Source organism: Larus michahellis, chromosome Z (assembly GCF_964199755.1).
Source record: "Larus michahellis chromosome Z, bLarMic1.1, whole genome shotgun sequence".
In the NCBI taxonomy this organism is placed as follows: domain Eukaryota; kingdom Metazoa; phylum Chordata; class Aves; order Charadriiformes; family Laridae; genus Larus; species Larus michahellis.
In genome coordinates, this window is record NC_133930.1 from 71,687,303 (window position 1) to 71,709,300 (window position 21,998).

Sequence of the window (21,998 nt, forward strand, 5' to 3'; positions counted from 1 at the left end):
CGGTGAGATACTAGCAAAGTACGCTCTTGATGTACTTATTGCACTCTCCAATTTTACCCAGTTTTGAGACCTTGTCAGTGTTTTACCCTTCAGCTGTGATGAACAGAGTGTTTTACTAATGCTGTAGAACACCCTACTATTTATATTTCTGTCTTATGTCCAGCACCTTATTTGCTGCCTCTTGGAAATGCAAGCAGAAAATTATTATAATAGCTTAGCTGACTTCTCTCTTTATCTCATGTGCTTTCCATCTCAGAAGCATTAACTCACTTGCAGCATATCAGCAGGAAGCATAGTCTGAAGCTTCACAGAAATGCAGCAAAGCACCTGGGATCTATAACCTCTGCTGAGGAAAGAGCTGAAATTTGTTGCCACATCCCTAACAGAGCCATTTGTGAATTAGGTGTAGAGAGTAAGAAAAGAGCACATTCATATATCCATTCTTCAAAAGCAAACCTAGGACCAGGGAGTAATTTACAGTTTATTGCAGAACAGTATAAAACAGCGTCTGCAACCAGGAAACCAGAGCCTTGAATGTGTTAAGTCAGTACATCCCCCTAAGATGCGTAAGTGTGTATTTTGGGCAGTCTTTTACACAGTGTTCATAACCAGTAGTATTAAATGGAGCATCACAGAGCATATCTATATCACAACTTCACTTTTGTTAGAACCCACATTGCAAAAGCTGTAAAATTGCTGACTCGCATGTTGTCCAATTAGTCTGGTGAATTACTATTACTTTTGTATTTCACATTCCTGGGAACAATATGATGCCAGCCTATCTCTGACCAGTGGCAGATCTAGGCTTGAAATCAGGGTGTTTTTTAGCAACATGCACAAGATTCATGGTCAAATAGGTAGCTCAATGTAAATACATTTTATTATCATGTTTTTATATGAGTTATTCTGAAATTCACTGGGAGTGAAGCTGTAGCACTTTGTGTCTCTAGCAACTTCGGGAGCTTTGAAGAAGGTATAAAAGACCCCATGAGACTACTCCCTGCCTGCACCTCCTGGGGCAGCTTGGCTTAAAGTGCTGTGGAAATCCTCTATATCCCATGTTTTTGGAGACCAGCTGATCTAGTGATGCTGCAAAGTGTTAAAAAGGCGGGTGGTGACGCTCTCCTGGCTCCCCAGTCTCTCAGCTGGTTTATGGGAAGCAGGGAATAAGTTGTGGACTAGTTCATGGGGAGCCTAAGAAGGAGATACTGTTAAAAACTACAGCTGTGTAGCTGAAAGAGGAGACTTAATAGAAATAAATCAGGAAATAATAAATAAGACTTAATAGAAATAACACAGGAAAATTTGCAAACATTCTCCTTGTTCTTGTTTCCCTTTTTTCCCCTCAAAGGGAATCTGGACATACGGGACATTCCATGAAATTGGACACAATATATTTAAAGTGAGCAGAAAGGCACAGTTTCTTTTTGAATGATAACTTGTGAATTCATAAATACAGAGTTCTCAGAAATGTTAGACTTTTTTTGGTTATTACATGGACAGATCTTTAGCAGCTGCTCTCTAGAAATTCCTGAAGTGTAGGAAGTGAGTGAAATTTAACTGGATGGAGTTAAAAAACCTTCCCTTAGTGGCAAATTATTTCATCACAGTATACGCTAGAAGTTTGTTTATTAGTGTTCGTCTGAAGTCTACAGTATTGAGCAGGATATTGGTCTAAACATGCCTGAGGTCAGAGCCAGGATAACAACTTCTGTAAAATTGTCCTTTTGATAAGTTTGCTTGTCCTGAGACTGCAAGATGAGCATTTTCTCTTTTTAACTGTTTTTAATTTCTGGATAAAAGAATCACTTTAGAAACTCACTTGCACAGCAAAATGAAATGCATTTTTCTTGTGGCTGTTCTTTCCACTGCTCTTACAAAGGAGGTGGAGAGAACAATTCTGCAGCAGAGCAATACCACCAAACATTCAGTTCTCATTGAGAAGCATTGCATTTCTCAAGTCGTCATAAAAATACAGCACAATAACATGGTGTCAACAATGCCTTCATGTTCGGTATTTTGTAAGGCTAATGTCGGTGCTGTTTCTACAGTGCTATTATCTACCTTTATTAGGAAAAAAAGGGCAGACACATGGGTTACAGATGTTATAGCATGAAGATTCAAAAGCAAAACATAATAGAGGCATGTTGAGACTAACAAGGCTTTTCTTGTTCCTCAGATTCCCAGCAGAATTAAACATCCCAGATGGCAGATGTTGGTTTGAGCATTGGCTGTAAATTACCTACTACTCAAGCAGCATCTGAAAAGCAGTCTGCATCTCTGAACCAAAACATTTTTTAGAGTTGTACGCTCTTTTTTGATTCCAGCTTCTACACACCCTTTCATTTTGGGGGCTGTCTTTGATAAATATGCTCTATTGAGGCCTCTGAACTGACAGGAGGGAGAAGATTTTACAAACTAGAGATGATTATGGTTGGATCCCTTTTATGGCCACTTTGACCATCTTTGGGATGGCTTTGTTCCCTCTAAACTTAGTGGTTAATCTCCTGCACAGTCAGTCCTGCCTGTTGCCTGTGAACACCAACGCACGACCCAGTAAATCCTTCTCACAGCTTTGTTAATGGACTCATTTATAGAAAAACAAACAAAGAAACCCCAGCCCCAAAGCCCCATAATACAGAGGCCAGGCTGTTCTGTCTGAGAAAACATATGAACACAGTAGGAAGGAAAGGAGAGACTTTATGCAGCTTGATTGATCTCTTCTTCTCTGAATTGCAACATTATTGAATGTTTTTCATTACAGAAGTGTTTTGCAGAACACTAACAGGTTCAGACAATACTTCAAAATGGCTTCTCTGCATGCCTCTCTGTACCATTTGTCTATTTATATTTTGGGGAGATAATTACACTGGCACTAAAGTGAGCAGTTGGGGAGGGATTGGAAGAATGATGTCAGTGGAAGAGTTGAACTTGTTTATATGACTGTAAATCTTGAGGAAAGGCTATTAAAATGGAGGGAGTCTTGAAAAAAGAAATCATATTCTACAGGCAATTCATGTCAACGCGTTCAGCAAAGTGCTGGATCCTCGTGGATTTCAGCCTGATTCTTTTCCATTTGTGAAACTTGTCCCTGAACCACCCCCTCAGCAGGAATCCGTGGGACACTTTGGAAATGCTTGGGGCATTTGCCGTTCTCTTTTCACTCATCCCAATAATACATGTTCAGTAATCATTTATGCCTTATTGCAAAGCCCACTCAAGGTGATGAAAAGACACCTTTCCACTTTGTAAGTGACTGTTGACCAAGCTTTCACTTCATAAATGACTGATTTCATCCTAGGGCTGTGCAAAGACACTGTATATTTTCTGTGCGTAGCATACACAGTTTATTTCTTCTGATTTTTTTTGTTTTAGATGGGGAAGTGGAAGGGATAAAGACGAGGGAAAGGAAAAGGAGCAAAATCAGAATTCCTGCCATGCAATACATGATGGGCGCTATTCCAGAGCCGTAGGTTACCTGAAAAGACTGCTGTCCCCTCTGTTCCTGAAGAAACAGAATGATGCAGCATCCAGAAAATAAAATTGTTATAGCTCCATAACTGCATCTTTCACAACTTTGGTTTTGCACTGAGTCCTGTGGACCTGGCAGCAAGCCCAGCAACAGATGTCTTGCACAACATTGACATATAGTGTGGTGAGACCCAGGACAGAAGTACAATTTTGCAGCAGGCATGCAAAATAATTTTTTGTGCACTCATTTTCTGCAGTCCAGAGGACTACATTTTGGAAGCAGGAGTAGGGCTGCTTTGACACCTGTGAGCACAAATGACTTTAGATGACGGTCAGGGCTGTGTTGCAGCATTCTGTGTCCAAGACCTGGATGGAGTGACTGCTGACAAACTGTCTGATTTCTGCAAATAAGTCCTCTCTGCTTTTTTTCTTACTTGGATTGTAAATTTCTTTCTGATGATTTTTAAGCATGAAGTCTTCACAGGCATGCCTGCTGGTATGTCTTCTTATTGGTGAGTACCGTGTTAACACCAGAGAGCCTTTTAACAGAGGCTTTAATGGAACGTTTATGTGTACAGATATCATGGCTAATGTGGGAAACTAGTTTGTTCATTGTGGTAGTAGGCACTCCACTCAGAAGCTTATGCAGAGCCTGTGTGATCAAATGGGCAGTTCTCCCCTGAATTGCACAGTTTTGCTCTTACTGGAACTTCATTTGCACGGGTTGAAGGTGGCACAGATTTGCCTTGCCATGCTGCAGACATGCCAGGAAGGCAAGGCAGACTTCATCTTCCTTTGCATTAGAAAACTTGTCTAAACCTGACTAAGAAAGCAGGGTAGCTTGGTCACGGCCACAAACCTGCATAAACTGATGCTGTCCCTAGAAAACACAGTTTTCCCCTTTGCTCCTTGTTCCCTGTCTCTTCCCTCATGGCAGTGAAAGCAATTGTATGGCTGCTTGGTGGGCCTCCCCAGTGAAGTGAAGTGGACTGAACACCTTCTTGCTTTCACCTCTTAGTTTTTTATCAGACTTTCTTCGCTCTGTGGTGCAAAAATGTTTGTTCTATCATGAGGATGTGGAGGGCTGAAACGCTACCAAGCCAAGTAGTCAGGGAAAGGGCAGATACCACAGGCAAGGCTGTTTACGCCAGTGATAAATGGCAATTCCCACTTAAAATGATGGTGAAATTCTGGCTGAGTTTCATTCTTCAGTGCTGCCACAAGTTGTGTTACCTGTGACCGATAACTTCGGTGATACAGGGATGGTGATGCTTTCCCCTTTTCCTGTAAGTTTTCAGTGTAAGTTTGAGATTCTGAGGGTAGAGATTGTCTCATGTTAGGTATTTGTACACTACCCTGCAAAACACAGTCCTGATCTAGGCTGGCTTTTGCAGACTCCTATGATGCAAAGAATAGCAGCTAATAAAAAAACGGAGGCAGGGAAGTAGAGGAGGAGAGCTGTGTTACTACACAGCACAGTGCTCTGCGCTGCAGTAGTGCTGGGCGACGTCTGTGGAAACATCACTTGTGAAGGCACGTTTTTGCTTTGGGGAACCTGTGCTTTTCTCACTACCCAGTCAGGAAGTAGAGGTGTGCTACATGCTCCGTGTGTCCGAGATAAATGTCAAGAAGTCTTCCTGAGAACTCCCCAAACAGAAATGACATGAGAAAACACTTCACATACTGAGTGCGTGCGCAGCCACTGGTTCACAATCAGCTTACAAGCAGACATGTATTGCATAAACAGGCCATCATTAATTGGCTGTCTGTTTCCAGCATATTCCCAAAAGCTCATGTGCGCCACGTACAAGACCCAGACTGCCTGCCTCTGTAGGGACAGGGTCAACATGTTTTTCAATACGGTCTATAAGCAAGCTTCTCCCTGTCCTGAACTATTTTCTTTTCCAATGTGGAAATATATCTAGCATCACATCAGGTCTCATAAGCTCATGAAATCTGTTGTTTTTAAATGTCTACACTTGTAAACTAATGAAAACAAGAAGAAAGGTCAGGAAGAGATGAGCCCTTGGTAAGCCTTTATTTAGTTATTTTTTAATGTGATAATGCAGACTGCAAATATGAGAAAGCAGTACTTATCTGTACTGCTATTGGTGCATAAATAATAATGTTAATGACATAATACTTGAGAATAATTGAGATCTAAAGGGAAAGAATGACAGAGAGATGTGGTAGGAAAAGAGACAGTGAAAAAATCTTAAATAAGATTGACAAGCAATAACATTTTATTATTTTTAAGGGAAAAGTGAGAAATTACTTTAATATCATTTTAAAAGAGAAAAGAAAGTAAGCTGGTTTACACAGATCAATCTCTTCAGGCAGGAATTTTACCTGCTAAAAGCTGGAGATTTGAACTGGTGATTGCTGTGGCTTCCAGCAAAAGCCTTATTTTGAAAAAGCTAAATAAATGTTCCTTCTTGGTTGTTAATTTGATTTTACTGCTAGTGAGGTGGCAAAATGTACATGTTGTTCTGCTGTGGTGTTCTGCAAAACAGCTGTGCATCTGCAAGACACAGATTTGTAAAAGCTAGTAATATATAGTGGATGCAGAACTGAAGGGAGGTAGGTCTCCCTGAGCTTGAGAGTCAAGTCCTTCACAAACTCTGTTCCTCGTGTGTGCAAGATGGGTAAATTAATTCACTGGCAGCTTCCACTTCTCATGAGGTTGTCAGGTGGAGCACTGATGCGTGTCAGAAATCTGGGAGGGATGTGCAGGTGTGGAGTCTTGCCTCAGCGGGCTCTGTGCTAACCTGCCCGTGGGTGCTGCTGCCAAGAGGCATTAATTTGTAAGCTAATTGATAAGGGGTGGGTTGGGGCAGCATGGTCACCAAGTGTGTCATTGTGGTGCCCATAAATGTATTCCCACTACATTTCCAGGTAGCGAGGCACTGAGAAACATGCAAAAAGTGAGAGGAGTGGGAAACCGAACGTAGGAACCAACTTTCCCCCATGGTCCCTGACACAGGCCATGAAAGCACCTCCTCTCACGGGGGAGGCCAACAGTCAGCTGGTGGATTTCCTGCAGACCTTGGACTATCACCTCCTGCCTGCCCAGGGTGCTGTGAAGGCAAACACAATGAAGCTTGTTGGTTCCTGGAGCAGCTGGTTTCCACCAGGATGAATGAGATGAAACGCTGGTGGTAAATGTGGAAGGGGGCAGACAGTTGGGTAGTGCCGCTTGAGCCCTGCCTCCCGCCAGGAGGAGACACTTCCACTCTCCTCCAGGCTCACATAGCAGAGAGCAGAGGCAAGCACAGGCTCTTGGCTTGAGGTTTGTTTGCTTTGGGCTGTCACAAATATATTTTGACCTTTAACATGAAGGCAGTGTGCCTTCAGTGGGACAGTGACACAAAAGTGCTTTTACTTATGTCAGCCCTAAATTGAAATGAATACGGAATAAATGCAACGGTTTGATAATTATCGTGCTCATCTCCAAATAGTCACCCCATGTAACTCACGTCTGCCCCTTGGCCACGCTGGCAGGTAAGCCTCATGCTGTCTGTGGCAGCCCTCAGCAGGGCACACAGAGAAGGCAGCCAGCTCCATTTCAGTCTCCTTTCTCCTGTGCTGCCCTGTGAGCTGGTGGCACCGGCACAAAAAAAGAGGCATTTTTAGGGTAGTCAGAGAAATATAAAAGGAAAAAAAACATTACATCCAGAGACGTGTGTGACTCAGCAGGCATGGGTCCCTTCTTGCTCTGTTGCTCGATGCATTTCATGGAGACAGATGTCAATAGGACTGCTCCCAAGGGACTTGCTCCCGAGGGGAGAGGCTGTCAAGGTGGGAGAAAACACTTGAGGGACATGTTAGGTTGCGCAATGACTTCTACATGGTGAGTCAGTGAAGACAGCACTGGAGGGTCCAACACACCTGAAACCGCAGCCTCTGCAGCCTGAGCTGAGGAAGCAAACCTTGCAGCTGGGGCTGGCTTTGAGTTTTACGTGGACTGGAAGGAAGAAACTATGTGACAGGAAATTTACATGTGGGATCGTTGGGGTGTTCCTGTGATGACAAGCTCTACCAAAACCCAAAACTGTCCAAGGGAAGCTGGCTTCAGCAGACTGTCTTCTCATACAGGTGCAGGCAGTGTATAGACAGATGAGCCTGGAAAGGTATTTTACCTTCTGCTGTGCAGGGCTGAAAGACACAGCCCCTAATAACAGGCTGCATGTCACCACTCTTTTGTTTTCACTTCTGCATTTCTGTCTGTCCTGTAAGACCATGTGGGTCCTCAAGGAGATCAGAGGCTTCTTTGACCTTAAGGTCTTTCAGTAGGACAGAGGTGGTGAGGAATAAGTGAAGAGCATATTTGGCTGACAGGGACTTCAGTTCTGTAAAATGACTGAAAATCAGCAAGGATCGATTACCACACAAACCCATTTTGTTTGCTTGTTTGCTTTGAAGCAGTTAGAAGACAGTTTAGAACACTGTACAACTATCCCCAGCAATTTTTTCTTACTTCTTTTTTTTTTAAATCATTTTTTTCTTTTGATCTAGATTTCCCTTGAAGCTTTCCTAAATAGGTAGCCTCCTCTAGTCTGGCTGCTGGCTTTCTTTGCTCTTTGCATTACTGCTACATACCCTGAGGCCACTTGCGATGGCTGTTTTTCAATTCCAAGCGATAGCTGCAGTGCAGGGAGGGCAGAGTTGATAAGCCATCTCTCCTAGCGTCACTCTGCAAACATGACCACGGTAATCCAGTGCAGACAGAACTGCGCTACAACTAAACAAGGACTACCATCTTAGGAAGCTCCACTGGGGTACACGGATGACGTTCCTGTTGCAGAAACCAAGGACTCGTTGTCCATCACAGGATATTTCTGGATCTGACATTTCTATGCACAAAGCTGCTAAATATAGCCTGTTCCAGCTTTTCCTCCACAACATAAATGACAAGGGCAACTGCAGAGGCTTGCTTTTATGAAGATGTTACTGACATTGAGTAAGATTATTACCTCAGGTTACGTGGATGTTTGCAGAGGCATTTTAGTTGCAACTGAAGTGAAAAGATAGAATCAAGAAGTAGATTTCCCAGTTGGATTTTACCCTATTTACAGTAGCCCATCATGGTCAGTACAAAAATACACCTGGGAAATAGCCTGAAGTAGAAATAATCTTGATTTACAGATAGCATTGTTTAACTATGCACAATTATATATATAGAATAATTTTAGTCCATGCACTAGAATAAATGTGCACACTCTTGATTCATTTCACTACAAGACTTAATGAGACCATTCTTTGCAATATTCATCCTCAGAAACAGTTTAGTTGTATCTGTATGCCAATTAATCTCAAAATCATTGCTCTCATTGACAAAACTCCCTCTAGGCTAGCAGCATCAAAACTGGATATTTGCAGGGCGTTTTCTGCTAAGATTGTTGTCAGGTGGAAGAAGGAACAAGTACACGGGCCTCAGCACTGCATGTTCCCCTCTGCAAGGAAGAAAAGTTTACCGCAAGAGAATTTAGACCAAGGTCTTTTGCGCTCAGATTTTTTTTTTCCTGAGGTGGCAGGATAGATTAAAGCAGCAGGGATGTCTTCCTGAAATTTAGGAGGTCAGTGCAGGGAAAGCTTGGGAATAACCAGCCTCAGGAACTACTCTTTTTCTCAGCTCCTGTGGGGCTGCACCTCTACAGGGATGGAGAGAAGGTAGCACCATTCTTCTCTGCACAGGCTCTGCATTGCTGTGAAGCCATTTGCTCCCGTCTTCCTGCTCTGCATTATCAAACACAATCTCAGAAGAATCCCAGGTATGCAGGTCTCTGATTCCCACTTGCGGGGAAATTAACACAACAAAATTAGTGCGAGATCCTTTGGAAGAGGAATGTGATATTTATTTACAAAGTCTTTAAGCAAGTTGATTTTATGCATTCACTCTCCCACACTCACAAACTTGTAAAATTCAAAATCAAATAATGCTGGATGTTAAGTCCTCATCAGATTTTTGTGGTTGTTCTTGGTAGGAGACATTAAGCTAATTTTTGGACATTCCTTTTATATCCCATACAAACCATCAGTTGTTATGAAGCAATCCTTCGCCTTGGGTTTGTGCGTACTTCACCTTTCATAAATCTTACATGACATTGCTCTCCATTGACTCTTTTTCCTTACGTGAAATATGTTTGAGATGTCTGTTGCTGCTGGTCTAACACAAAAGGAGAGGTATGTGTGATGTGCCACAGCCTCTTAGCCCCCCCATGGGTGTGCGGATTGCAGGGTCTGTGGCGTCATCAGGAGCACTGGCCTGGCAGCTGTGACAAAAACAGCACTTCCATCAATTTTGCTGCTGGGAGTGGTGTCCTGGGAGCCATGTTTCTTCTGGTAGTCACGTATAGTTTGCCACCCATTCTTCACTCTTACCTTCTTTAATATTTTGCCAGGAGTCTCTACAAGCGTGTGTTCTGTATAATGGAGCGATTCTGTTGTGCTCTGTGAGATTTTAGTGGTGGGTACAGCTTTCAAACTTAACCTTTAGTGGTCCCTGAGGGAAAAAACCTTGGAAAAACATCATTTGAGGCCTTCCTTCTTGAAGATGACTGTGTCAAAAATTTTACTGTCTTCTTTGCATTCTAATTCCTTTCCAGAATCTATAAGAAGTGCTTTCCTAAGAAGTAAATATGGGCTGGGGAGCACTACTAGTCACAGGACAGGATGGGTAACTGTAAGTTCAGCCAAATGCAAGGTGAAGAAAAAATGATGAGAAAAATGCCCCGTATTATTGGAGATGGAAAGTAGTTAAAGTTCTCTCCCCACTGGACCTGTGTTGTAGTTAAACTATTTTTAGCTGCACAAATGCTTGAACAGAAAGAAACAGGCAAACAAAAATCAATGACGAGCTTGTTCTGCATCATGTTCTTGAAAGTAATACGTCACACAATTCTTTAAGTACCTTTTAAGACTGATCTAGGAGATCTCTAAAAAAATGGACTTTTCGAGAGTATGAATCAGACAGATATTATTGGCAGGTACAATTATACACTCACAGGCTGCAACTAGGTCAGAGGCTTTACAAGATCGGTATTGACTTTCTTGTTCTTTCTCCCATGCTGCTAAAAACCCATCAGTATTGCAGCATTTAACCCATCCTCCCACTCTGCTGGGTGTCAGCAAGGTGGCTGGGAAGCATGGCTAGGGAAAGGAACGGACAAGAATGAGGCAAAAGGCTTGTGGAAGTTTCCTCACATTTATCCTGCCTTCCAGCTGTTGCAACCTTACCTGATGCAGCTACTGTGCATGGGGCTGGCTGTTTTAAAAATCAGCCTTGTAATGTGAGACAAAGTCTTTCTATTTGGCTGCAGAAGAAATAGATCAAGGTTTCTCAGAGTTCTAACACTTCCAACACCTCTCTTCACAAAACTGTAATGAGTGATAAGAGGTTACTCTCATCTTTCCCTGCAGAACAACAGATATTCTTGAGGTTAAGACTACAGACTGTAGTCTGGGCTGAATTCTTGACAATATGACTGAAATCTTGTATGGCCTTCAGCAAATCTGTGTTCAGTTATGACATCTGGTTTTCTCTGCCAAGGATTGGCAAGGATTATCAAGGGTATTAAAGTTTTGTCTGTATCAGCTTTCACTGTTGATATCTGTGCATCCAGTTGTTAAATAGGCTTTGTGGTAGGTTGGTAGCAGTGTTGACGAAGGCCATAAAAGAGGTTTCTAAAGGGAAGTGTTGTCATTTGTTTGACTCATGTAACTGGAAAGTGCACATAAACTTACAGTTTAGATGCCCCTTACCCCTTACTCAGTGCTGAGGCAGACATGGAAAACTTGGAGCTAGAGACTGGGAAAAGTAATTTCAGGTTTAACAATATTAGTTGGATGAGTAAAGGTGTTGAATAAGTAATTGTGGGAGAGAAAGATTATCAGCTCCTAGAGGAAGGAGAGGAAGAGAAAATAAACATCTAGGGAGACGGGGCACACACCACCTTCAGGTAACTCATCTGCTGGATAATTCTGGGATGACATTTCACTTTTCCTAGTTTTTCCATCCATAAAATAAAGATAGTAAGGACTGGATAAAGTACTGCAAATAAAAGAAGCTGGAGAAGAACCATATTTTTTTCTTCAATAATTCATTTGATTATTGAAGCTAGTGATTCTGATCTGTAAATCTGGGAATGGCATGTAATAGACTCCTGAAACACTGAGAACTCAATCATTTTTATTGGAAAAAACCCACACCTTAGTATTGGGTTGCCAAGAAGTGCTTCTGCTCTTTTGATATATTTTTAAACAGTTGGGGTTTACATGCTTATTTTGCCAGATGAACTTGTGAGATTCTGTCTGAGTTCATCCTCTTAAGAGTTTTTGTTTAACTTAAAGCGGTGATGATTTAAAAACCATCAATATTTAATAATAATTAAACCAGACCAAAACTCACGTGCACATGGCTAAACTCTCTTTTCCTTGTCCCTTTACTGTATTTTGGAATTGCTTCCTCCTGAAGCAATGCCCAGACTTTGCCAGGTAGGAGTTAGATGTCACCAGAAAAAAAAAAAAAGTACCAGATAATGTCTTGGTAATTAAACAGTATGTATGTACATGTGCCAGCCCTTAAGCCTGTCCTCTGTCCCTTCTGAGGTTACTGGTACGGTTGCAGCCAAAGACACCATATTCCTATAGATTTCATGGAAGTAGATTAGTTTGGTAAATGAAAAGACACTGTTGATCCCCTGGTGGAAAGTAAAACAAAAGGTGATATTTGAACTCAGCCCCTATTACAGACCGGAGCAGGTACATCGGAAACATGCGTGGGGCAAGTGCCTAAGCCACTGCGAGCCTAATTCCTGAGTTACGGCTTCTCTGTGCTAGAGATACTCTGCTGCCTAATGGAGCGTGGCAGAGCACACTGCATTCAGAGCGTTTCCTGGGTATATTTCAGTTAAAAGCCAGCCAGCTAGAACAATCAAATTCACTGGAAAGCAGTCCTTGGGGTGCTCACAGGCCAATTTATTGTATTATTGCATGTGTCCACATGATTTGCAGAATAGACTCGCCAGCACACGGTGGGTGGCATTCTCTGCCCTCAGGGGGTGGCAGAGGATGGTGTGGAGGTGCTGGAAGTCAAAGGTGAGGCTTGTGTGGGTGCCTTGTCACTCACCTTCCCGCTGATTATGCTGTGCCTTTTCAGACAGCCTGGCTGGATGTGCCAGGTGGCACGTTAACCCGCCAGCTCTGCTTCGCCACAGGAAGAAGCCCTGTGAGTTCCCAGGCATCAGGATAAGGCATCGCCCACGCCAAATGAACCCGCTTTCCTGTCTCACTGGGAATTCCTGATCACTGCTCTGGGTACGAGTTCTGAAGGACTGAGCCCCAGCTTTGCTCTTGTTGCTTCAAATTGCATCATCAAGGCTGAGAGAATTTCAGCCCACATTTGCTGTCTTGCATGTAACGCAAATGATTGCTGACTGCTTATGATACAAACAAGATTATTCCAGAGCAATTAGATTTGGAGAGAGCAAACCCAGTTTTCTACAGCAATGTGGCAATCTCTCAGTGTCCTCGCACAGATTTTGGATTGTACACTGTCATGCTGTTGTTTACCTGGTCAAGAACCAGGAGGGCAGTACAATTTCATTGAATGAAAACTACATTATAGGAAATGCGTTCAACTCCAGTGTGACAAATCATCTTCAGAGCCAGATAAGCAAATAAGAGCTACTGCAGCATGTACCAACTTTAATATGGAAAAATTATCACCGTCTTTCATTCTAGGTAGCTGGATAATGTGTAACTGCTGCTCAGGATAACCTCCAAACTGTGTTTACATAGATGACATTCTATTAAAAGCACGATGGTCATGAAGATATTCTTGGATGTGTAACATAAAATGCCATTTAATAAAGGTAAGTGTAAAAAGCATGCCTATTTGGAAAGAAAAGTTACTTTATCTGTAAGAATTAACACCAGAGATTTATCATCCTTGCCTTACTTGGAAAAGAGTTTGCATTACTTGCTTGGAGGAACAAACTGAGCAAAATCTGTTAATTCTGATACTCAAGATTACTCCCCAGATTGTAACAGAGTGGCTGAAGGGGGAAAAGATAGATTTGCATTATCATATCAAATCCTCACGTCATGTGATGACCCCCCACTTCTTCAAATGATGGGGGACACAAGCACTTTTCCTGAGACGTGAAACATTTGACATCCTCAAAATGTTTAAAAGGCTCTATGAAAACCATATAAATCTTGAAAGAGTGGGAAGCAATTATTTTGCTTGTAGGAAGAGCAACAGCAGTCATGTAACCTTGCCAGAGTGGAACTACCTCAGAGAAAGTAATACCCGATCATACACTTACATGTAATGGGAACAGTTTAAAATAAAATGTCATGCACTTTAGGAGACAAATAAGTCATACGAGATTCAGTGGCTGTCCTATAATTAAACCTTACAGTTTTTGGCAGAAGTTCAAAATAATGGTTATCTGAAGTTCAGGTGTTAGTTGAAATGGGAGCTTCTAGGTTTCTGAGTGATTTAGAGATGTTAGCTGCTTTAGGAGGCTAACATGGACATAAGTGTGTAACTGTAAGTGTACCAGGTATAACGTGAACCATGTTCAGCTGTGACAAGAAGGAAAAAAGGGAGGAAACAAAAATAACACAACCTCACTCTTGATTTTTGGCTTTAGACTCCGTCATGTTAGATAATTCAGTCCTCCAAGGGAACGTCAAGAGACTACATCTGGCCAATTACATTTCAAACCATTTTTTCCTGGCTAACAAGACCTGCAATGCTGTGTCCTCCAGGGATTTCTCTCTATTATGATGTGACAGATTAGACTATATACTGTGAAACATAGGCTAGAATTTCTTCTACATTGAAAGCTGCAGTGACATGTTTTGAACCTGAGTTGTAATTAAGTTTTAACTTGGTTTGATATTTAAATTGTTGTGGAGGCCACCATATAAGTTGGAAGAGTGTAAATACCTGAGCTTGTTAATGGAGTTGTAAGGTTAAGGGTATGAAATATTTCAGAAAACATAATCTGTTAGAGCACCAAGAGCAAACAGAAACAGATGCATTTTGAGAATACCTGAAAGGTAAAGAATGTTTCAAATAATGTGCATGCAAAATGTTGAAAGTAGACAAGAGTTTGACTGCTAAGGAGAACAGGCCTTAGGGTGTTATGTGTACCAGAACGCCTGCTGCAAAAGGATTTAGGCGGACTGACACTTGGGTTGTGACCCTTGTCCAGTCTACTGAATCTCTTCTTGCTCTTGCTGTATCAGATATTAGATTTACAGGCGTGTTGGCAGTATGTTGTATGAATGCAGGAAGACACCTACGAGAAAACCAGACAGAGATATGAGTCATTAGGTGTCTAGTTTCTCATTTTATTTTTCTTTGACTTCAAATAGAATTTGGCTGTTAAAAAAAAATAATATCATTTTAAGATTGGTTCTTTTTGTCCAGGGAATTATTGGTAGGAATTATTGGTAGGTGTACAGAACCTGAATCACTGTTTTCCTATTAGAGAAAGCTGTCTGGGACCATCCTGCGTGACTGAAGATGGTTCATTTGCTGTTTTTAAGGCATCTTTTACTTAAGGGAACTTTCTTGAAACAAGTCCTCTAATGCTTTGCTCACATTTTGTCACAATTCTGCTGATAAAGTCCTCTGTCTGACTTTGTTCCTTTTAAAAGGATTAATTTAATTCTGATAATCACCTTTTCATTTTTAAGCTAGATTGTATTTTTCCTATCCATTTTCTTTCTGGACATGGCAAAGCTGCAATTAATTTATTCCTCCAGGTGGCTTTGCATATAACCTTCCAGAGATCATGTCAAAAGGCTCCAGAAACTTTTACAATTAGCAATTGTAGCTGTTTAGCAACTGGCTGTCATTAGTAGCCTCTGCGTTCAGCTCACTTAATTAGTTACAACCAATTACCAGGAGGTGGTTGTTCTCTTCTGTGCAATTTGTCATTGAGTGAAACAGCTTTTCCCTCACCCATTGAGAAGTCTTATGTGGATTGCTGTGCTTGATTGATTAATATCTGCCTGGTAGGAGATCCATAGCAGGCACTTGATCCTGCTGCGACAGGACTCGCTAGCAAGGTTCCCTCTAATAGCGGATAGCCCAGGATCAGCGGAACTCACTTCACAGGCAGATCAGAAGGAGGTGAGGCTCAGTATGATGTACAGAGCACTGGTGGGAGAGGCACCTTTTCCTCTTGAACTGTGTAGATTTCTGATAAAGCCGAGAGCTTTATCCTCCCATGCATTTAAAATAAAAATGAGTTTAAACCAGCTCATTAAAATGTCATTGTGCTGCAGCAGGAGCCCCTTTTTCCTGGGCAGATTGGAAAGATCAGATTTATCAGATCTGGGCAGGTGGTATATAGAGAGGGGACTGATGCCTCCAGGGTGTGCTCCTCCGTGCCTCAGAGAGCTTGTCAGACAGAGGAGCAAAGACAAGGCTCGAGGGAGACTGTACTACGGCCTTTCAAAGGGGGCTTATAAGTAAGGTGGGGACAGACTTTTTAGTAGGGCCTATAGTAATAGGGCAGGGGGTAATGGTTTTAAACTAAAATAGGGCAGATACAGACTAGGTAAAAGGAAGACATTTTGCACGCTGAGGGCGGTGAAACAATGAAACAGGTTGCCCGGAGAGGTGGCAGATGCCCCATCCCTGGTAACATACAAAGTCAGGTTGGACGGGGCTCTGAGCAGCCTAACTGAGTTGCAGATGTCCCTGGTCATTGCAGGGGGGGCGGGGTAGATGACCTTTAAAGGTCTCTTCCAACCCAAACCATTCTATGGTTCTATGATTCTGTGATCTTCCCCTCTAATATTTTCATCAGAAATTTCTCTGCTGGCTTGAGAAGACTGTCATGACTACAAAAGCCTCTTCCTAACAATGGCAATAGGACTTTCCAGATTTATTTCTTGTAGGGAGCCTGAAACTGAAGGTGAAATTGCTTTAAGAGGATGATACGCTTGCCTGAAGTTCCTATCAGCTCATTTGGATTACTGAACCACCCTTCCTCCATCCTGTGAAACACTGATTTCCTCACAAAGCTGGCATTTTAGTGCTTTGAGTTTAACCGTGTATTTAGTGTGTAAACTTAGAAAAGCATTTTCTGATGCCAGAAAATTGTTGTGTAGCTATTTGGTGAGACTCTGCGGTCTGGAGGCCTTTTTCCAGGGAATGCCGCACAACAACAGATGTTATAGCATAGTGTTCTATTTGAATAAATTCAAATAGAATTTATTGAATGCAGGTAAATTTTAATGAGTAGCACTTGTGTGCTGAACCTATGTTGAAACGAATGCACAACTAAAAAAGATTTGTTTATGTAGGTTCACCTGAGATTTGAACGGTAGCAATCTAAATTTAACATTGCTGGTTTTGATATGTGCCAATTTGTCAAGATTTCTGAGTATGGAGTGAGAACAGCAAGGGAATCTTGCTTTTACTATAGAATGCCAGTTGTATTAACTTGCACTATAATTGGTCAATCTTTAAAGCAAAGTGAAGCTTTGAAGAGGAGGGTGGAATTAAATAATTGCAAACAATTGCAATAGTCTTGTTATGTGTTATGCCTATAGAAAAAATAGCTAACACCATTGAATATGTATTTCTTACTGCAAGAGGCTCAGTACTTGACTAGTACCAAAGAAACATTGCTGCTTTGCATGAGGTGGCTTTCCAAAGCCCAGCTTGGTTGTATGTATGTAGCATTAACATAACTTCCTGCTTTGTGTTTCCCACCATCTTATTTACATGGTATCTGCCTTGCTTCAACTATTCATAGCAAAAGTGTTTTTTATTTCGTACCCTGGATGCAGCCAAATATTTTGTGTATCATGGATCTAAACTATCCATGAAGCAAATTATGATGTTTAGATTAATTATTGAGCCAAGAAGCCAAATAATACATATGTATAAATCTTTCTGGAGTTTGAGGTCATGGTATGGATTGTGGTTAAATTATCTTTTTTCACCCATTTATTTAGATATAAAACAGAAGTAGTTTTCTGAAAGCATTCATTACATCTATTTTAGGCTCACTTTGGAACAGCTTTGAGTGCTGAATATAAACTGGGATCAGCACTTTACATGCTCACACTGGAAGTGCAGTAACAACAGCAGTTACTCCATGCGGTATATGATTTAAGCTTGTAGGTTTCTGAAGTTATTCCCTAGCAGGATAGCTGGATCTACGTGTAATGGCACTTGCCTATATTTTCCCAAGTTGTATTTTTCAGACATATTTAGTGATAACTCTAAATCTGTCCTTTATGAATTAATTAAGAGGGTGTTTGTGTTTCCATCTCCCTCAAGGAAGAATATAAATGAAGTATATTATGCTTGAAGCTTTATTGCTGAGTTGACTTGAAAATCTCAGTTTGAGAATATGAATATTGCCAGTACTGTTTGTGTCAAGAAACAGAATGTCTATAATCCTTTTCTGATTAAATGAACACTGCATGTTTAAAAGAACTGATTGGAAATCTCTGTACATAACAGAAAAGAGTAAAGTGTTAGAGAAAATGTGTATCATATTCTCTGTAAAAAGACATGTATTTAAATTTTAGGTTACATAACTAAGCACACAAAAAAACCAGGAAATCTGAAAAATGTTGTTGAGTATATAGCTGAACGTTTCACTTTATATTATGATGTAGAGCCAAATTCTTCCATGATGTCTTGGTTACCTACAAAAAGGTGTACTAGTTGCACATACTGCAGTTTAAATAGAAAGCATAAGGCAGCACAGAAGCTGAGAACCCAAATAATGTTAACCACATGTAGTTACATGATCCTTCATACTTTTACTTTTTCCTTTTTAGCCCAAAATACAGACTTTCAAGTTGTTCATTTCTGTGCATCTTCCAGCCACGTAGTACTCGGTTAGAATAAAATGGATAATGGTTTATTGAAGGAGACTGAGGCAATGCTGTTTTTAGTCCAGGTTTATACGCAATGTTCGTCTGTCACCAGATGAAGTACAGTAATCTAAAAGGCCTGGTAGCCTTGATACTGGGACTGAATGAACCATTTGTGGATTGGTAAATATGCTGTCAATCGGTATCAAGTGATCAGTAATACAGACATCTGCAATTGCACTCTTTGTCATCAGAAGTGCTCAAACACTTCCTCTGTGGATGGGGTGTACTGTGGCTTTTAAAGAGGGAGAAAATGAGACATTGAGTGACTGGAGACTTTTCCAAGTAGCCTGTGATTGCTCAGGTTGCCGTTCAGCTGTCCTGAGGATATGAGCATCAGAAGGTCCTACTGGTTCACAGTGGCTCTCAGCCTTCTCAAAAGTTCAAATACTGCTAAGGTTGGCAAGTCAAAGGGCACTTTTAAAAATCCTGGTAAGGAATGACCACCTAGGTGCAGTCCTAGGTTGTCGCATATTTTTTATTTTTTGATGCAGAAATGCAAGCATGTTTCTCCTTTTAACCCTGTTTCTAAAAGAAATCACTTGTATTTAAAAGTCTGAATATGTCTATGACAGGCAACATCTCAGTCTGACCCAAATTCACTCTTTTTGGAGCTGCTTTGCTGGAACAAGATGAACAAATGTCAATTCTCGTTTTCTGTTTTTATGGGAATAGACAAGAGTGTCTGTATTTCCACCAATAAGATATGGAGGGCGATGTGAAGTGTTAACATGCAAATTAGGTTGAGATGATATTTCTGTCAGGGGAAATAAAAGCTCTTCCGTGAAATTCCCTCATCATTCCTTTCATTTTCTGCGTATAAGCTGTATGTAAAGCTGTCAGGCTGATAATTAGGCAAATTATAGGGACCTTCTCATAAGAAAACGAATGCAATTTCCAGAGAGGATTTCAAATGAAGATGCCCACAAGGAAAGCAGAAGTCTGAGCTCGTTTTCCTTTATTGAGACTGATTCATAAATACCCAGGTTTCTCCCTGCCTACCGTTGACAGCAGCAAGAGGATTTAGAGGAGGCCTTTGTTGTAATGAATAGGTCTCTGAAAAACACTTGGCTTCCAGAAAGTAGCACATTTTAATGCAATTTCATTTCTTTGAAAATATTCCTGCTAGCTCTGGTAAAATTGTGCAAGCTGTCTGCATATTGCATGATTTTCATGCGGTCATGAACTGGTGAAGGTTTATTCCAAAATCAGCATAGTCTTGTGAAGCTTTCAGCAATCTTTCCCAAGAGGGAGTTTGTGGGGAAAGCAAATTATAAATGAGGTTTCATAATTTGCTGCAAAAATCTCTGTACAGAGTTCTACAGAGAAATAGAAGATTTCCTCCCATTTCAGGACAGGCGACAATAATAAAAAGTGTGATCATCAGCCTTTTTTCTTTTAAAAGAAACAAAAAACATTCAGTAAACAGAGTGCTTAGAAAAGGAAAATATGATAACCTAAGTAGGTAGGAGTCACGTCTCAAAATAATCAGGGGAAAAGTTTTGGGGTGGCATAATCAAAGAGGAATAACAGATGGTAGTAAAATGAATGAATTCAACTAATTTTTATGGTGACAGTTGTGTTGATATGCTATGATTACATTTCTGTAAGGCATTTTGCTCAGTCCTGCGTGATATCTGTATAAAAAGATTAGCGTTTTTCAAAATCAGTGTATGCTGGACGAACCTAATTTAGAAGCAGTTTGTTGAAAGATGGAGAAAACTAATCCTGTTGGCATATCATCCAGTTGACTATTCCTAGTTGAGGTCTCCAGGGGTTGATTTGCAACCCGTATTTAATATTTTTTCATCACTGATGTGGAAGAAAATACTGTTAAGGCATGCATGGAGATTATTGGGCACTGACCAGAGGTTTAACCTCACTGAACAGACCGTGAGAGGCTACTGGACACGCCATGAAAAGTTGCTGGATGTCTTGTATAACATATCAAGAAGCTGAAAAAAGTTATCGACAACATCATGAGGGATTTCATGAGTGGTTAACGGGGAGAAACTGCTGAGCTTTGCAGATATTTGGAGGAGTGCCTTGGGGACCTTTTGGGAAGCAGAGGCTTGAGAAGGCAGCAGCATCAGTAATACCATGTTAGACTGAGAGGACCTTGGTAACGGTATCAGAAATACAAAATTCAGGTGTGCATTTAGTGGAACTGGGACCAATGAGGAAAAAATAATGTGCAGAGCTATGTGATCAGGCGTGTTTTAATTTTACATGTGCGCACATGCATGTGTGCATGCACAGGCACTGCCATGGGGAATCTGTGCTCAGCCTCACTCCAGCTGAGGACCTGCTTCGGCTCTACGGGGCTGGGATGGAAACCCTCCCCAGATCCCGCAGCCCACTGGGCCTGCCTTCTCTAAACAACTATTAAATCATGCCTGCCAAAATTTGTAGCTCACTCTGAAGTCACATTTTAAGCCAACTACGGGTCTTACAACATGTCTCCAAGGCATGCCAAGGATGCCTGAGAGCAGGTGTTGCGGTCCGTGTAGATGCAGTCTAGGTTTTCTCTCTTAGCAGACGTGGGGTCTGGTGTCTGGGATCTAGCTCACCAGTGACATGGGTGAGTGCCCAGAGACACTAGTGTTCCCTGTAGGAATAAAAACTAGCCAAGGTTAATGTCCCGAGGAGGGACATCCCTCAGTCATACTCTATTCAGGGAAAGATGATTAGTTCAGGTATATAATCTATTTCACTTACATACTTTTGTTACCCACTTAAGAAATGATCCCCAAATTCTAATTTTACTTCTGCAAGTATGGCTGATTCTTTTCAGTCTGTTTATCTGTATTTGTCTGATAACTGCCCCTTTCCTACACAACACCGTCTTCGTGGAATGAAGCCTGAAAATGCAAACATCATCTGTTTCCAGATACCCGTCCCTGTGATCAGGCTGGGAACATCTTTCGTGTTGAATGGCAGATTGCCATTCATGCTTATTATATTGCAGTGAAATGTCTTGAGGGCAATTATGGAAACTAGGAAACGATTTCCTCATAAAACTGCTTGGAGCCATTGCTGGAGGCATAGTGTATTCTCCTGTATCTATTTATGAAATCGAACACACCACATATAAAATAATTTGGCAAGGAGAAGCACAGCAAATTTACAGGGGAAACGATTCATGCTGTTCTTAAACCTTAATTAAGCTTCAAACAAAACATCTAGGGACGTGATGGATTCTTCATTTCCTCATTGCTTGAAGGGGTTAATCTCAGACCTGTGTGCAAGCTGTGCTGCAGCGCAAATGAAAGCTCTGGACTTGTGGCAGGGATCAGTGCATGAAATAGTATTATCCAGAGGGTAACATTACATAGAAAAATGTTTCTCTCTTCTTAGCTGATGTAAATCCATGCATTTCACTGAACTGGAATGATTTTAGTTTGATAATTTGCATTTTGAAGATTGGTCCAGTTACCTCCACTGTTAATGAATGTGTTTACATTTCTGAAAGCTCAGTCAGTAAAGTTAGGATGTATAAAATAATGCAGCCATGACTTTACATAGCATTTTCATTCTCAAATCATTGGGTTTGGTTGGCTTGTATATAATGAAGTAGAATTTAATATCCACCCACAGCAGGAAGA